Here is a 16382-nt window from a genome sequence, read left to right as displayed (position 1 = left end):
TCCGGGCGGGGAGCTTAAAAAGACGTGGCTGTAAATGCTCGTCTTTGCATCGACAACACGAAGGACGTACATCTTGGGCTACCATGCCATTCTGGGTGAGTTTAATCTATGTGCGGTTGCCATTGTGTCTCGCAATGGACAATAATGTCCATGTAGTTTATGTTCTGTTCTGCTTTCTAATTTTAGTATATAGAAGCAACTTTGTAAATTCTGGTTTATTGACAGCTCCTGTTTTTAAAAAAAATTGTATCGAAATGCAGACGATATTAAATGTCCGTATACTATGAGGTCACTGATACTCGTATGGTTTACACTGTTATGTCATAGGTTGGTGCAATTTAAAGATGTCCGCCTCAGATTAGACATAGTGTGGCGTTTTACCAGTACATTTCCGTAGTGAATATATGCTATGGTTTACATTGCTGTGTCCTATATTGGCGCAACTCAAAGATGTCTGCCGCGGATTTAATATAGTGCGGTACTGCATCAGTCTATTTCCGTTTTGAACAAATCTCATGTTTGAGCTACGATGTTATTCACACTTAGATACCTCATTGCTGAATGATACACAGACATGCAATAGCGTCTAGTATGGAAGTGAAGTAGTGACGCGTCAAAGATATTTGACATGCTATGTGGATACTATTCCCTCTTTTTTTTAAAAATATATATAAAAAATATGCCATGATTTGTTTATTTAATTCATGGACTAAACCATATTTGTATATGAAATTGTTTTACATTGAAGTGTCATATTTTCATGTTACTCAAAGATGTCCGCCACCGAATCGATATAATGCGGTGTTGTACTAGTCTATTTTTATTGTGATTAAGATTCATACTTGAGCAACGGCACTATTCTTATTAAACTACTTTGTTATACTATAATGCTGACCGATATCTAGACATATAATAGCGTCTAACATGTTAACTAATAAGTGACGCGTCACTGATGTTTGTCATGATATATATGTACCACTCTGCTAATATATTGAGTGGGCAAATTATTTTACTATGGAATTGGATTTTTAGTATGAAAATGATTCTTGACTCTTTCTTTGACTAAGGTCTCTTGGGTTTTCTGCTTTTCCGAATAGAGACAACTGGTGAATGTTGATTTTCTCCTTGATTTTTGCTCTGTTATAGACCATTTGAGATCAATGCTTTTTGATACAAAGACGATATATAACGTTTTATTAACATAACAATATACCAAAAGAGATATTAGAAATGTGTGATGGTTTTTCATGCTTATAATATGTACATAAATATTTGACAGGAGTTCTTAATTTGATTATATATATCAATCATTATAGATACTGTGTACCGCATAGAGGTTCTGGATTTCTGAAGAAGTCTAGAGTACTTGAAACAATTATATATTTGACGAGATCACGCAATATTTCACTGCCAAGGTATGCCTTTAACCATTTGCACATATACTTTTTTCGATCTTTGTCTTTGATAAATTGTTAAGATGGAATCTAAAAATAATTTATGCCTTAAGGTGTAATTATTAAATCATGACCCTCATATTGGAAATATGGATTGTTTGTGATCCTGAATGTGTTGCACTTGTCTTTGTATGTGAAAGATGTCAAATTTTGGATTTGTAATGTATATCTTTCTTATTTTAATCTGAATAGCCCTGAAGAAGTCTCGATGTGAGACGAAACGCGTTGGCTATGATCTTTGGCTTCTTGAAAATAAAGAAAACATTTTAAAGAAAAATAAAGAAGAAATTTATTTTATCAAGAAATGAAGACTTTGGAATAATTTATTCTTTGATGTGAATCCTGAACTTGGAATAACAAATGTACATTATATAGCGCTGAACCCTCTGTGTATCTTAGATTCTCAAAGCACTGCAAACTGACTTGCTTTTATCCAGACACTTACACTGGTGTCAACACAACTAACTTGGTGATCCGCATAATTGCGGTATCCAATGGTGATACATATGTCACCTTTAATGAGGGTGTCACCAAGGCAAGCGTTCCTAGCCCAAAAGCCTTACACCTAAAATGGATACAATGGGCCACCTTAACAGCTGATGTTGACTATGTCTTTGACTCTACCTTGCAAACACAAGAATTTTTCCAATATGAACAAGAATACACTGTACCGTGTGACATTTTGCATCTTGATCAACATGATTATTTAATATATACAGATGGTTCACCACAGCCTGTGAATAGCACTAACTTACGATATTCAGCTGCATGTGCAGCAGTACACGATGTCATGAAAAATGTAGAATTCCATCAACAAAAACATTTACATAATCCTTAGGGAATTGTACGGCTCAGCTGGCTGAATGAAAGCTTTAATTCTGGCACTTGAGAATACTGATCCTGAATTTCCCACACTCATAGTGTGTGATTCGAATTACTGTGTCCAGTCTTTTAATTAAACTTACATTAATGGTACTTGAATGGATTCAGAGACTCTAAAGGAAACATTATGAAACATAAATTGCTTTGGGGAAAGGTGGCTCATCTTAAAGATTGTTTGCCACGGGATCATCTAATTCATACATTCAGTGATCAATGTGTTGGAATGCACGTTTGAGGGAATTCATTGGCTGATGAAGCCACCAAAGCAGCAGTTCAGACCACTGTTCTATCTGCAATTACTCATTCACACATGAGGGGGGATGGTGGCATCATGGCTGCTGTCACTGCTTCACTCGGTGGCACTCCATTACCTAAAACACACAAGATGATGGACGGAATGTTGCACAATGGCAAAACACTCACCCCCAGTCACAGATCTGGGTTTAATCCATCGTTATTTTGCTGACCACACCACCCCAGTTCAGACATGGCCATATGCAAATCAGTCTTGACCCTGTGCCTCATGGGAACAGTCCAGCCCGAACTGCCAAGCCATGTCTTCCCTGGACCAGAATCAAGCATCCTAGGACCGGTTTCTGGCTATCAGCCGTCATCAGCCAGGATAGCTTGACTCCAGTGGCGTAGTGAGCACGGGACCCACGTCTGGGCATACCCTTCCCACATAGGGTGAACAGCAAAACACACAAGATGATGGACGGAATGTTGCACAATGGCAAAACACTCACCCCCAGTCACAGATCTGGGTTTAATCCATCGTTATTTTGCTCACCACACCACCCCAGTTCAGACATGGCCATATGCAAATCAGTCTTGACCCTGTGCCTCATGGGAACAGTCCAGCCCGAACTGCCAAGCCATGTCTTCCCTGGACCAGAATCAAGCATCCTAGGACCGGTTTCTGGCTATCAGCCGTCATCAGCCAGGATAGCTTGACTCCAGTGGCGTAGTGAGCACGGGACCCACGTCTGGGCATACCCTTCCCACATAGGGTGAACAGCAAAACACACAAGATGATGGACGGAATGTTGCACAATGGCAAAACACTCACCCCCAGTCACAGATCTGGGTTTAATCCATCGTTATTTTGCTCACCACACCACCCCAGTTCAGACATGGCCATATGCAAATCAGTCTTGACCCTGTGCCTCATGGGAACAGTCCAGCCCGAACTGCCAAGCCATGTCTTCCCTGGACCAGAATCAAGCATCCTAGGACCGGTTTCTGGCTATCAGCCGTCATCAGCCAGGATAGCTTGACTCCAGTGGCGTAGTGAGCACGGGACCCACGTCTGGGCAGAAAAGGTAAGATGGGACTTAATGTTGGGCCCTGTGCAGCAAAGGTAACATGGGACTTAATGCTAGCAAGGAAAATCTACATGTAAGCAGAGGAAGAGGTGGCCGACACCAGCGGCAACCATAATTCATATGGCCTACTGGTAGGGGGTCACCTGGGGGTCATATGGTCTGGTGCATAATTGGGTGATCACTGGTCCTCATGCCCTGATGAAATTGCCAGAAAGTTATCATGTGGCAATGAAACAGGTCGGCTGTTCACATTAAAATGGTCTAAACATGATATGAAGACACATGCTAGATGCAACATATAACTACATTTCAGTGAGTTTAAGAGGAAGACAGTTTTCCTTTGATTATGAGGACCTAAGGAGGCTAAGATATGTGTGGCACTTTTGATAGAGATACACACAAGCAGTACATTTTGATTTAGGGCCTGATTTAGATCCTAGAAGACGGGTTACTCCGTCACAACGGTGACCGATATTCCGTCCCCTGAAATATAAATCCCATAGGATATACTGGCATTTATATTTCAGTGGAAGGGATAGCCATCCCTGTTGTGACGAAGTAACCAGTCCGTCAACATCTAAATCAGGCCCTTAGTCTAGGTGTTGGTTCCTCAGGTTTATAGGAAAGAAGCCAAAGATGAGAAAGCAAGCAAGTTGGTGAGTAACAGCCAAGAAGCTTATGGAGGTTGCTTACATGAGGATGTGTGTGTGTCTGTGTGTGTATATATATCAGGGTATGTCACCCTTCTTCAGCCAGGCTAGCTTGAATTCAGCTGAAGATGCCACTGGAATCAAGCTATCCTGGCTGAAATGGGGTGAAACCCCGAAACCGGTCCTAGGATGCTTGTTTCCAGTCCAGGGAGGACCTGGCTTGGCAGTTCGGGCTGGACTGTTCCCATGGGGCACAGGGTCAAGACTGATTTGCATATGGCTGGGTTCAAACTGGAATGGCATGGTGAGCAAAAAAACGATGGATTTAGGCCCAGATCTCTGTACTGGGGTGAATGTATGACATTGTTCTGTATTCTGTCCATCTATTGTTGATTTTGCATTTGTCACCCCGAGTGGGAAGGGTATGCTCAGACGTGAGTCCCTTGCTCTCCATGCCACTGGAATCAAGCTATCCTGGCTGACGAGGGCTGAAAGCCCGAAACCGGTCCTAGGATGCTTGTTTCCAGTCCAGGGAGGACCTGGCTTGGCAGTTCGGGCTGGACTGTTCCCATGGGGCACAGGGTCAAGACTGATTTGCATATGGCTGGGTTCAAACTGGAATGGCATGGTGAGCAAAAAAACGATGGATTTAGGCCCAGATCTCTGTACTGGGGTGAATGTATGACATTGTTCTGCATTCTGTCCATCTATTGTTGATTTTGCATTTGTCACCCCGAGTGGGAAGGGTATGCTCAGACGTGAGTCCCTTGCTCTCCATGCCACTGGAATCAAGCTATCCTGGCTGACGAGGGCTGAAAGCCCGAAACCGGTCCTAGGATGCTTGTTTCCAGTCCAGGGAGGACCTGGCTTGGCAGTTCGGGCTGGACTGTTCCCATGGGGCACAGGGTCAAGACTGATTTGCATATGGCTGGGTTCAAACTGGAATGGCATGGTGAGCAAAAAAACGATGGATTTAGGCCCAGATCTCTGTACTGGGGTGAATGTATGACATTGTTCTGCATTCTGTCCATCTATTGTTGATTTTGCATTTGTCACCCCGAGTGGGAAGGGTATGCTCAGACGTGAGTCCCTTGCTCTCCATGCCACTGGAACCAAGCTATCCTGGCTGACGAGGGCTGAAAGCCCGAAACCGGTCCTAGGATGCTTGTTTCCAGTCCAGGGAGGACCTGGCTTGGCAGTTCGGGCTGGACTGTTCCCATGGGGCACAGGGTCAAGACTGATTTGCATATGGCTGGGTTCAAACTGGAATGGCATGGTGAGCAAAAAAACGATGGATTTAGGCCCAGATCTCTGTACTGGGGTGAATGTATGACATTGTTCTGCATTCTGTCCATCTATTGTTGATTTTGCACTCCATTACCTAAAACATATTTAGCAAAATACTCCTATCTATTAAGTGCCCAAAACATACCTTTTTCTCGCATTTCCAGGGTGAATGATTGAGTAATACCAAACTAGGTCCACAGGCTAGAATTAATCATAGCTGCTCATGAGGGATTATCATTTGCCCATGTAGGTGTGGTGGCTACAGTTTCCTTTCAACAGAAACTCTATGGGTTGCATGGTCGGTACAAGCAAACTAAATAATATGTACTTAGCTGTAACATTTGTCAGCAAATTGAAAGTTCCCCCACAGATCGCCCACCACAGACACCCCTCTTAGTTTCCAAAACACCCTTAGCATGTGTCTGTTTGGATCATTGTGGGCCTCTGTTCACAGATGATGCATTTACATTTCCTCTATTGAGCGTTGATTCATGTTCTCTATTTCTATGGGTGTGGCCACAGCGATTTACTGATACTCGAACTGTTATTAAAGATTTGCAAGTATTTATTGGGACATATGCAGTAGCAGCATTCCACTCAGACCAGCCCCCAGCCTTTGCCTCTGAGGCTTACCCGGATACCATGGGTGTTTCTATGCATTTTTCTTCCATTTTTATCCTGAGGGAAATTCAATAGTGGATCCATCACTTGTATGGAGTCCAGAGAGCCTTAAATAATCTGCCCAGATGATCTGTGTATAGCCGGACACACATAAATTCCTTTTTGGTGTCCAGATGTACATTCCAGATCTCGATAGCCATGGCACAGTGGCAGCAGATATGCCTTTTGACATCAATGAACGTTCCTCTGCTTTACAGGAACTCCAAGACTTCTGAGATGAGCGGTCCACTGAAATTTCTAAACGTTCTGCCACAAGCCAAGTGAAGGAGCAACCATCAGCTTATGGCTGGATTCCTAAAGCTGGGGATCTAGCTTTAGAGAAGATTGCTGACAAGAAAGAATTTGGACCATCATACCAACCACCTGTACTAGTCCTTGGCATTCAAGGTACCAGAACTGCGATTTTGCCACTGCCTGCTCTTTGCAGAAACAAATGTTTGTTTCAGTAGATTTGATCAAATTACACCATGTGGCCAGTCCTACACAGTAGGCCACGAGGGCTCCTGGGTAGGTACCTGCCTCCTCACACTACCATACAGGATATCCCTCTACAAGCATTAAATAATACAAATATTGATTCTCCCTGGCTGGGGACTTCAGATGCTGACCCTTTAATGCTTCCTGTTACTACTGCTAATATCCCTTGCTCACTGTGCCACTGGATTCAAGCTAGCCTGGCTGAAGAAGGGTGACATACCCTGAAACCGGACCCAGGATGCTTGTTTCCGGTCCATGGAGGACCCGGCCTGGCAGTTCGGTCTGGACTGTTCCCATGGGGCACAGTGTCAAGACTGATTTGCATATGGCTGGGTCCAAACTGGAGTGGCATAGTGGGCAAAAGAACGATGGATTTAACCCAGATCTTTTGACTGGGGGAGAATATTTGCATTGTCAGCATTCCGTCCATCATTTGTTTGCTGTAACACTTTTCGACCTAAGTGGGATGGGTATGCCCAGACGTGGGTCCCTTGCTCACTGGATTCAAGATAGCCAGGCTGAAGAAGGGTGACATACCCTGATACCAGTCCCAGGATGCTTGTTTCCGGTCCAGGGAGGACCTGGCCTGGCAGTTCGGTTTGGACTGTTCCCATGGGGCACAGGGTCAAGACTGATTTGCATATGGCTAGGTCCAAACTGGGGTGGCGTAGTGGGCAAAAAACAATGGATTTAACTCAGATATTTTGACTGGGGGAGTATGTTCGCATTGTCAGCATTCTGTCCATCATTTGTTTGCTGTAACACTTTTCACCCTAAGTGGGATGGGTATGCCCAGACGTGGGTCCCTTGCTCACTGTGCCACTGGATACAAGCTAGCCTGGCTAAAGAAGGGTGACATACCCTGAAACCGGTCCCAGGATGCTTGTTTCCGGTCCAGGGAGGACCTGGCCTGGCAGTTCGGTCTGGACTGTTCCCATGGGGCACAGGGTCAAGACTGATTTGCATATGGCTGGGTCCAAACTGGGGTGGCGTAGTGGGCAAAAGAACAATGGATTTAACCCAGATCTTTTGACTGGGGGAGAATGTTTGCATTGTCAGCATTCCGTCCATTATTTGTTTGCTGTCAGACTTTTCGCCCTAAGTGGGATGGGTATGCCCAGACAAGGGTCCTTTGCTCACTGTGCCACTGGATTCAAGCTAGCCCGGCTGAAGAAGGGTGACATACCCTGAAACCGGTGCCAGGATGTTTGTTTCCGGTCCAGGGAGGACCTGGCCTGGCAGTTCAGTCTGGACTGTTCCCATGGGGCACAGGGTCAAATCTGATTTGCATATGACTGGGTCCAAACTGGGGTGGCGTAGTGGGCAAAAGAACGATGGATTTAACCCAGATCTTTTGACTGGGGGAGAATGTTTGCATTGTCAGCATTCCATCCATCATTTGTTTGCTGTAACACTTTTCGCCCTAAGTGGGATGGGTATGCCCAGACGTGGGTCCCTTGCTCACTGCGCCACTGGATTCAAGCTAGCCTGGCTGAAGAAGGGTGACATACCCTGAAACAGGTCCCAGGAAGCTTGTTTCCGGTTCAGGGAGGACCTGACCTGGCAGTACGGTCTGGACTGTTCCCACGGGGCACAGGGTCAAGACTGATTTGCATATGGCTGGGTACAAACTGGGGTGGCGTAGTGGGCAAAAGAACGATGGATTTAACCCAGATCTTTTGACTGGGGGGGAATGTTTGCATTGTCAGCATTCTGTCCATCATTTGTTTGCTGTAACACTACTGCTAATACAGAATGCACATCAGAAGTGAAGTGCTCTAGCAAACCCAAGGTGCTCTTCGAGGGGGTAGTGTGGTCAAACAGCCTTAGACTTATCAGAGAGGAGTATTAGACATCTGCAAATACACACAATAGTCAATAAATGATGCATTTGACTCAATAAGGAGATTCACACCGATTTATAAAAATAACACGTTTATATAACTTTAGCCACCAAGATCATCAAAATCAGGTAAGAACTTTTTAAAATAGCAGGTTTGTAGAGAACGGCCTTTTTATACTTTAAATTGTAATTGAAGCACTTCTTGACAATATTAACGTAGGAGGAAAACATACAGTCACTTAACGACGACTCATGTTCGAAGCTGGTGATACCATCTTCTACCCTGCTAAGGTTATGGGTTCAGATGGGGCACTGTGAGCTAGCTAGAAATAGGGGCAACATTTTCTGATGATACGTGTGAACTGAGTTCCCATATCCTGAAGCTTATGATGTCTAGATATACGGTCCTTCTTACATAGTAGGAACCCTTTAACACCACCACTCTAGGATATTTCGCTCTACACCACTCCACTTTATGCAATTCCACTGTATGCTAATCAACTTTACGGCACTCTATGCTTCTCCAATCTATGATATTCTACTCTAAGCCACTGCCCTCTATGCAATTAAACTCTACACCACTCCCCTCTATGCCAATCTACCCTATGCTATTCCACTCTACACTACTCCACTTACGCCACTCCACTCTATATCACTCCACGCTACTCTATTATAGTCTATGCCACTCAATTCTATGCCATCCACTCTACGCTATTCTACTGTACACCACTAAACTCTATGCCACTCCATGCTATTTTCCTCAACGCCACTCCACTCTATACCAAGCCACTCTACATCACAGAACTATATTCCACTCCATGCCAGTCTACTCTTCACCACTCCACTCTAAACTATTCCAACCTACGCCAGTCCACTCTACAGCTCTCTACTCGATGCCACTCTACTCTATTCTATTCTACCCCATGCCACTCCTCTCCACTCTATGCTATTCCATGCCATTCAACTCTACGCTACTCCTCTCTACTTCACTGAACTCTGTGCCACTCCACTCCACGCTACGCCACTCCACATATGCTATTCCACTTCACTCTATAGCATTCCACTCCATTCTATTCCCCTCTACACCACTCCAATCTATGCCACTTCACTCTATGGCACTCCACTCTGTAGCACTGCACATTACACCATTCTACTCTATGCAACTCAATTCTACACCACTCCACTTTATGCTATTCAACTGTAAACTACTCCACTTACCAGCATTCCAGAGTATGCCACTCCAAGCAATTTCACTGTATGCCAATACACGTTGTTGCTTGAACATGAAATACCCTGGAAAACAAGAGACAAGAGGCATTTGGAAAAAGAGGAACAGTTTGTTTAATTTAACAATGCGGCCGAAAGTACAGTTACAGGCATAGGGTCTGAGGACTGTCTCAACTTACAATCGATCTGAGATGTGTTTATATAAAAATCTTTTTTTATTTTTTATTTATTTTTTTATTTTTTTATATATATTATGTGAATTTATTATGGAAAACTTGAGGCTGGTAAAACAGCTAATCATATATCAAAGCCAGACCTTTGAAAGGAACCCCTTCATTGCTTGTAGGCCACTAAAATTCATCAATTACCAATAGTTGTGGGCTAAACATTTGCAAAAGAAGCAAAATCCGACAACAAAATAATTTTTGCTTGTAGAACACATTTTCAGGTTTTTTTGTGTACAAATTTGTTCTGTTCATATGCATTTTGCAAATTTCATAAGCATTTCTCTTTTTTTTTTTTTTTTTTTTTTTTTAATTTTTTATTTGAGTACAGGCTGAAGGATATAGCATACATTAATACATGTATTTATTTTTACAATCAATAAGTTATTTTGATAAGTGGGGAGAAGAAAAAAAAAAAAAAGAAAAAACAAACAAAAGAAAAAACAAACAAAAGAAAAGGAGAAAAAAAAAAAACAATCCAAAACAGAGGAGAAAGATCACACTATTCCATAAACGTACCCCAGTTCTTTTTATATTTCATCAGAGAGCGTGTCCCCCTAAGATTAGCTAATGCTAACTCCATCGAGTGAATCTCGGTTACCAGCGCCCACCAATCCCACACCGTTGGTGGGTCAGGGCGAATCCAAGCTCTGGCCAGAGTTAATTTAGCACAGGACATAAGAATTGAGGCCAGAGCAGGCTGTGGGAGAGAAATAGGATATATATCTAATAGGACCGAGGCAGCAGAAAATGAAGGCAACTGAATATGTTTAATTTCAAGAACCTTCTGAATATCCCTCCAGTAATCTATAAAAGTGGGGCAAGAAAACAACATATGATCCAAGTCTACTGCATGAACGGAGCATTTAGGGTATTTTGTACGATCATTTAAAGAATTATTAGAGGACCACCTAGAAATAATTTTTGGAGTGTAATATAACATACAGCTCGTTCTGAGTTGTTGTAACCTTAAACTTGAGGATCGTACATTTTCATTAATATTTGAAAAAGATCGTTCTATGTCCTTTGGTGTAATATTAGAGCCTAGTAACCTGCTCCATTTGTCAGCTAGTTTGGAGCAGTCGTTTGATTTAAAACTAGCTAAAAGGCTGTAAGTGTTACTTATTACGGATTTAGTTTCTGTGGAATATAAATGGTTCCATATATCGCTATCAGAGTTCTCCACAAGATGTTTTTTATTGATCAAATAGTCATGTATCTGTCGATGTTTATATCGCATAGTTTCAGGGAGATCATAAAGCCGTTTTAAGGCATTAAAATCTAGAAACCCTTGCGTGCCATATAGGTCCCCTAATACTCTGATGCCCAGCCTTGCCCAGCCGTTGTCGCTTTGTTCGTAGAAAATTGCTGGAAGCCCAGGGTTACCCCATAGAGGTAATTTTGAGTGGAAAAAACTAGTTTTACAGTAGGTTAATATATTGTCCCAAAATTTTTTTAAGTCTCTTGCGGTCTTAAATTTGAGTCTTTTAAAGTAGTTGGGGTCGTTAGCTCGTAGTAGAAACATATTTGAATCTTGTTTTAGCATAAAGGAATGAAAGAAAAGAGCGCCTCCTCTGTTTAGTAAAGAGCGTATGCGTAAAACAAATGTGGACCAAAAATATAACTTGAAATCAGGGAAGTTAAGTCCACCGGTGTTCGTGTTATTTTTTAAAAGATTCAACGACCTTCTAGGTTTTTTATAGCCCCAGATGAAACTGCTGAGTACCCCATCAAGTCTTTTAAAGAAGGCGTTGTTTAGGATTAGTGGAATAGAACGAAATAAGTATACAAATTTAGGCAGAACCTTCATTTTAATTAAATTAATTCTTCCGATTATATTCAGAGGAAGCCTATGCCATTTTTTAAGTGTAAGTGTAGTAGATTTAATTAATTCATTATAGTTTATATTATTAATTTCTTGGAGTTTGGCCGTTAATTTGACTCCTAAGTAAGTTACATTTTTGCATATCTCAGGGACCGCGACAGCTGGGGTGTAGTTAGCTATGATTTGAGTCTTTTGAATATTGAGCTTGTATCCGGAGACTGTCCCAAATTTCCCGGCCTCAAAAGCAATGCCTTGCAGTGCCTCCACTATGTCTTGTGAATAGACCGCGATGTCATCGGCATATGCTGTTATTTTTACCTCTTGTGTACCTGATCTAAAGGGAAGGATTTGAGTTTGAAGTTGAAGGGCGGACAAGAATGGTTCAAGCGTGAGAGCAAAAAGGAGGGGAGAGAGGGGGCAACCCTGACGGGTTCCACGTGAGATTGGAAAGTCTGTAGAGGTCAGACCCCCGTAACAGGTACAAGCCGTAGGGTTATCATACAGAGCCTGTATACCTCGTAAGAATTGCCCCCCAAACCCCATTTTGGAGAGGACACACCAAAGATAATCCCATCCCACACGGTCAAAAGCCTTCTCGGCATCCAGTAAGATCATTCCGAGTGGGGTGGATTCTGTTTCTGCTACATCGAAAGCTGTAATAGCCGTGTTCACGTGTGTGGTTGTGTCCCTCCCGATTATAAACCCGTGTTGTTGGGGATTAATTATTTGGGGCAGAATAGGTGATATTCTTAAAGCCAAAATTTTTGCGAATATTTTGGCGTCAGTATTAATTAGAGATATAGGTCGGTATGACCCTCTCTCCTCCTTTGGTTTATCTTTTTTTTAAAAGAAAATTATTTTTGCTTTATTCCATGATTTTGGAGCTTTACCATTATGCCCGACATATTGCATTACCTTCAAAAGAAGGGGGGCCAGTTCATCTAAACATGCCTTGTACAGTTCCAGAGGTATTGTATCTTCCCCTGCCGATTTCCCTATCGGTAGGAGGTCTATTGCTTGACATAATTCTGCCCTGGTAATAACATCCGAGAGTGATTCCATTCTTAAATCAATCGGCAAATTTGTTGAATATTTGTCCAGATAGTCCCGTATTATTTCTAAGTTTGGTGTGCTTTCTGGAGTATATAGAGTTCTATAGTAGTCTGCGAATTGTTCCACTATATCCGTCGGTTGACTATACATTTTGTTGCCATTGCCCCGGATGTTGGTAATCAGTGTTCGAGCTCTATCCTCCGCAGCTTTATAGGCCAGGATTTTGCCAATTTTATCCCCACCTTCATATTGTGTTATTTTAAATTTATGGATATTTGCGCTGCTCTTTTGAATAAATTTAGTTTTGGCTTTGTTTTTGAGTGAGGTAAGTTTGAGACCTATTTCTGTAAATGTTGGTGATTTTGATCGTAGTGCAGAAACCAACAATTCTTCTTGGGTCATTATTTCGGAAACTATCTGGACGCTGTTTTTTTTGCGTTCGGAGTTTTGTCTAATCAGATATGCTTGGGTGAAACCCCTCATGCTAGCCTTGCAGGTGTCCCAAACCGTGATACATGTAGCTGTGTTGATATTGATTTCCAAGAATTCCGTCAGATGTAATTTAAGCTGAGTCAGATATTGTACGTCTGTGACTAAATACCTAGGGAAGGAGAATGGTCTGGGCGGGGGCCTCCTATGTGATATGGCAATGGCCAGGATTATAGCATTATGGTCTGATGAGATTCGGGGGCGTATCTCCATAGTGCTATGTTTTAATAGATTATCGCTAGCCAATGCCATGTCCAATCTTGAACAAGATTTATGAGGTGCGGAATAATATGTGTATCCTGGTAGGTTTGGATTTAAATACCGCCAAGCATCTTTGATATTATGGATGCGGCATATTTCAAGAATAGAGGACCTAGTTTTATGCATCCTTTTAAAGCTGCCGAAGCTGGTTGCGTCTATTTTATAATTCATGATGCAGTTGAAATCACCCATAATAATGAGTTCTCCCTCCCAATCCAAAAGTTTAGTGCTCAGCTGATCAAAAATTATCGGTTCATCTGTGTTGGAACCATACACAACACATAGTACAAATTTGTAGTTCTCATAACTAAACTGAGCGGCTGCCCATCTGCCATTTTTGCAGGAGAAGGTCTGCAGTATATCGATTTTAAATCGTTTATCCTTTAGAATCGCAACCCCTCTTATGGGATGATCAAATGTGGAGCACACCACAGTGTCATAGCCAAGTTGGTTAAGTATTTTTTTGTCCTTCCCGACAATGTGTGTTTCTGAAAGAAGGGCGATATGGGGATTATGCAGTTTTAGTTCTGCTGAGATCAATAACCTTTTATTTCTGCTATTAAGCCCGGCTACATTCCAGGCCAAGAGCTTTATCTCATGCATTTGTAAGTAATTGAGGGCTTAGCCGTATTACCGAATGGCTTTGCACATTCCCAGTTGCTTATAAATATGGATTGAAAAATTAAAACTAATATGTGTACAATGAAATTTATTTGATCAGCCTGTAAACATTTTTTAAATGATTTTAACCCTCCCAAAAACCCCCCACCCTCCCCTCTCCCATCCACCCAGGTTCTGCCCCCGGACCGGGGAAGAACCACCCTTGAGTTAAGGCTGCCGCTGGAAAGGGCAGCGCATGTAGCGGGTCATCCAGAGGGGCCCCCCAGCTCCACCCTCCCGTAAGTAATAAGTCGGCATCTGTATGTTATATGCCAAAGCTAAGTCTTATCTGTGCCTGTGCTGAAGCTAGAAATATATGCTTCCGCTTCCTTGATATCATTGAAGTAATGAGTGCGGCCGTTCTTAATAACCTTAAGGCAGGCCGGCTCCTGCAAATATGCCTGGCCACCGCTAGATTTAATGGGATCAATCATTTTGCGAAACTGCCATCGTTTATTCATTGTTTCTTTGCTAAGATCAGATCGAACAAAGAAAGAAAGCTCGCCTAAGGTTATTGGGGCATTGGGTCTTGCTCTCTGCCATACTGCTTGGCGAAGTAAAAAATTTCCAAAACAAATTATAAAAGGACGTGGGTACTGATTATCCCTCTTTCTCATAATCAGAGGGAGACGGTGCGCCCGTTGAATTTGAGAGTCCCAGTCCCAATCTACAAGGTCCGGAAAAGCTTTCTGCAGTAATCCAACAAGATAGGCCCTCGGGTCGGCACCCTCGCGACCCTCTGGTATCCCAAAGAGTCTCAAATTGGAGCGTCTTTGCCGATTCTCCAAATCTTCTATCTTTGAGCACAATATCTGCAGTTGAGTATCATGCTTCTCGACAGTAGTGGTTATATTTGTATTTGATTCTTCGATCACTACAACTCGTTCTTGGAGTCCAGCAATATCTTGAGATATCCCCCCCAATTTAGCTACAAGTTCTTCCAGCGAGTTTCGCATTTTGTTGTTGTCTTCCCTCAGTTGGATATAATGTTCTTTAGCTTCAGCTCGTTGATCGTTCAATAGCCGAAGGATAGTATCTACTGAGGAAGAATCAGACAGCGCCTGGCCTTGTCTCTTTTTGGGGGTATATAAGGGGTCCATTTGAGATAGATAAAGAGGACTTGCAGTTGAGATAGGATCCTTGATAGGAGGGGGAAGAATATGACTTATTGGCGTAGGGGTTGTAGTAACAGCAGGCTGCAGGATTGTATCTGTACCCGTTGAGGGATTGACCACATATACTTGAGACAATGGCGGTTCTTGTGAAATGGAGCCATCTAATGAAAAATTAAGCGAGACGTCATTTTCTGCTATTGATGTAGCAGGGTTATCTGGGGAGGACAGAGTTTCTGTTGTGAAGATAGGTTCGATCGTGCTTGCCCCTGACAGTCTTTGCGTCATGTTTTTAACTATGCTTTTGGCTTCCATCCATTTTCTTAATGGAATTTTGTCCCCGCGTGTCTTCTTTAAGTTCTGAGTATTGTTTGTAAGTGATTGATTTGATATAGTGGTTTTAGATCCTTTTTTAGCCCGAAGCTTACTTTTGAATTTTCGGCCTCTTACTACTCGAGGTTTTATCTTAAGATCCGTGTCCGTATCCGTATAATGGCCGTCCATTAGATTCTTACCAACCTCGTCTTCTGATTTGGTCTCATCTTCTACTCTGAGCGCGGTATCCAGGCTCGCAGGAGAACCTAACTCTGTGTCGTTACAGGGTTTAATGGGTTCAGTGACAAGTGCTTCTGCCACGAATGCCCCTGTGTCTTGCGGGAGGCCTTGCGGGCCATCAATGAGCTTTGTAGTGAGTGGTACATCCGAGTGGGCGGGGAATACCCCCAGAGAGAACGGTATCGGGGCTAAGTTTGGATCAGCGTCGGGAGAGGAGATTTCTAGACCACCCGTTATGGCAGCCTCTGTATGCTCACTTGTAGAATCAGTAGAGATCGTTTGAAGTCCTAAGGGGGTAATACATGTTAAGGTTTCTGTCTCTTCTTGTTGTTTGGCCCCCTGTGGGTTGCCAGTTTTTACCCCCTTCCCGCTATTCG

This window comes from Triturus cristatus, chromosome 9, assembly GCF_964204655.1.
Source record: "Triturus cristatus chromosome 9, aTriCri1.1, whole genome shotgun sequence".
NCBI classification, from domain to species: Eukaryota; Metazoa; Chordata; class Amphibia; order Caudata; family Salamandridae; genus Triturus; species Triturus cristatus.
This window is presented reverse-complemented; position numbering follows the sequence as displayed.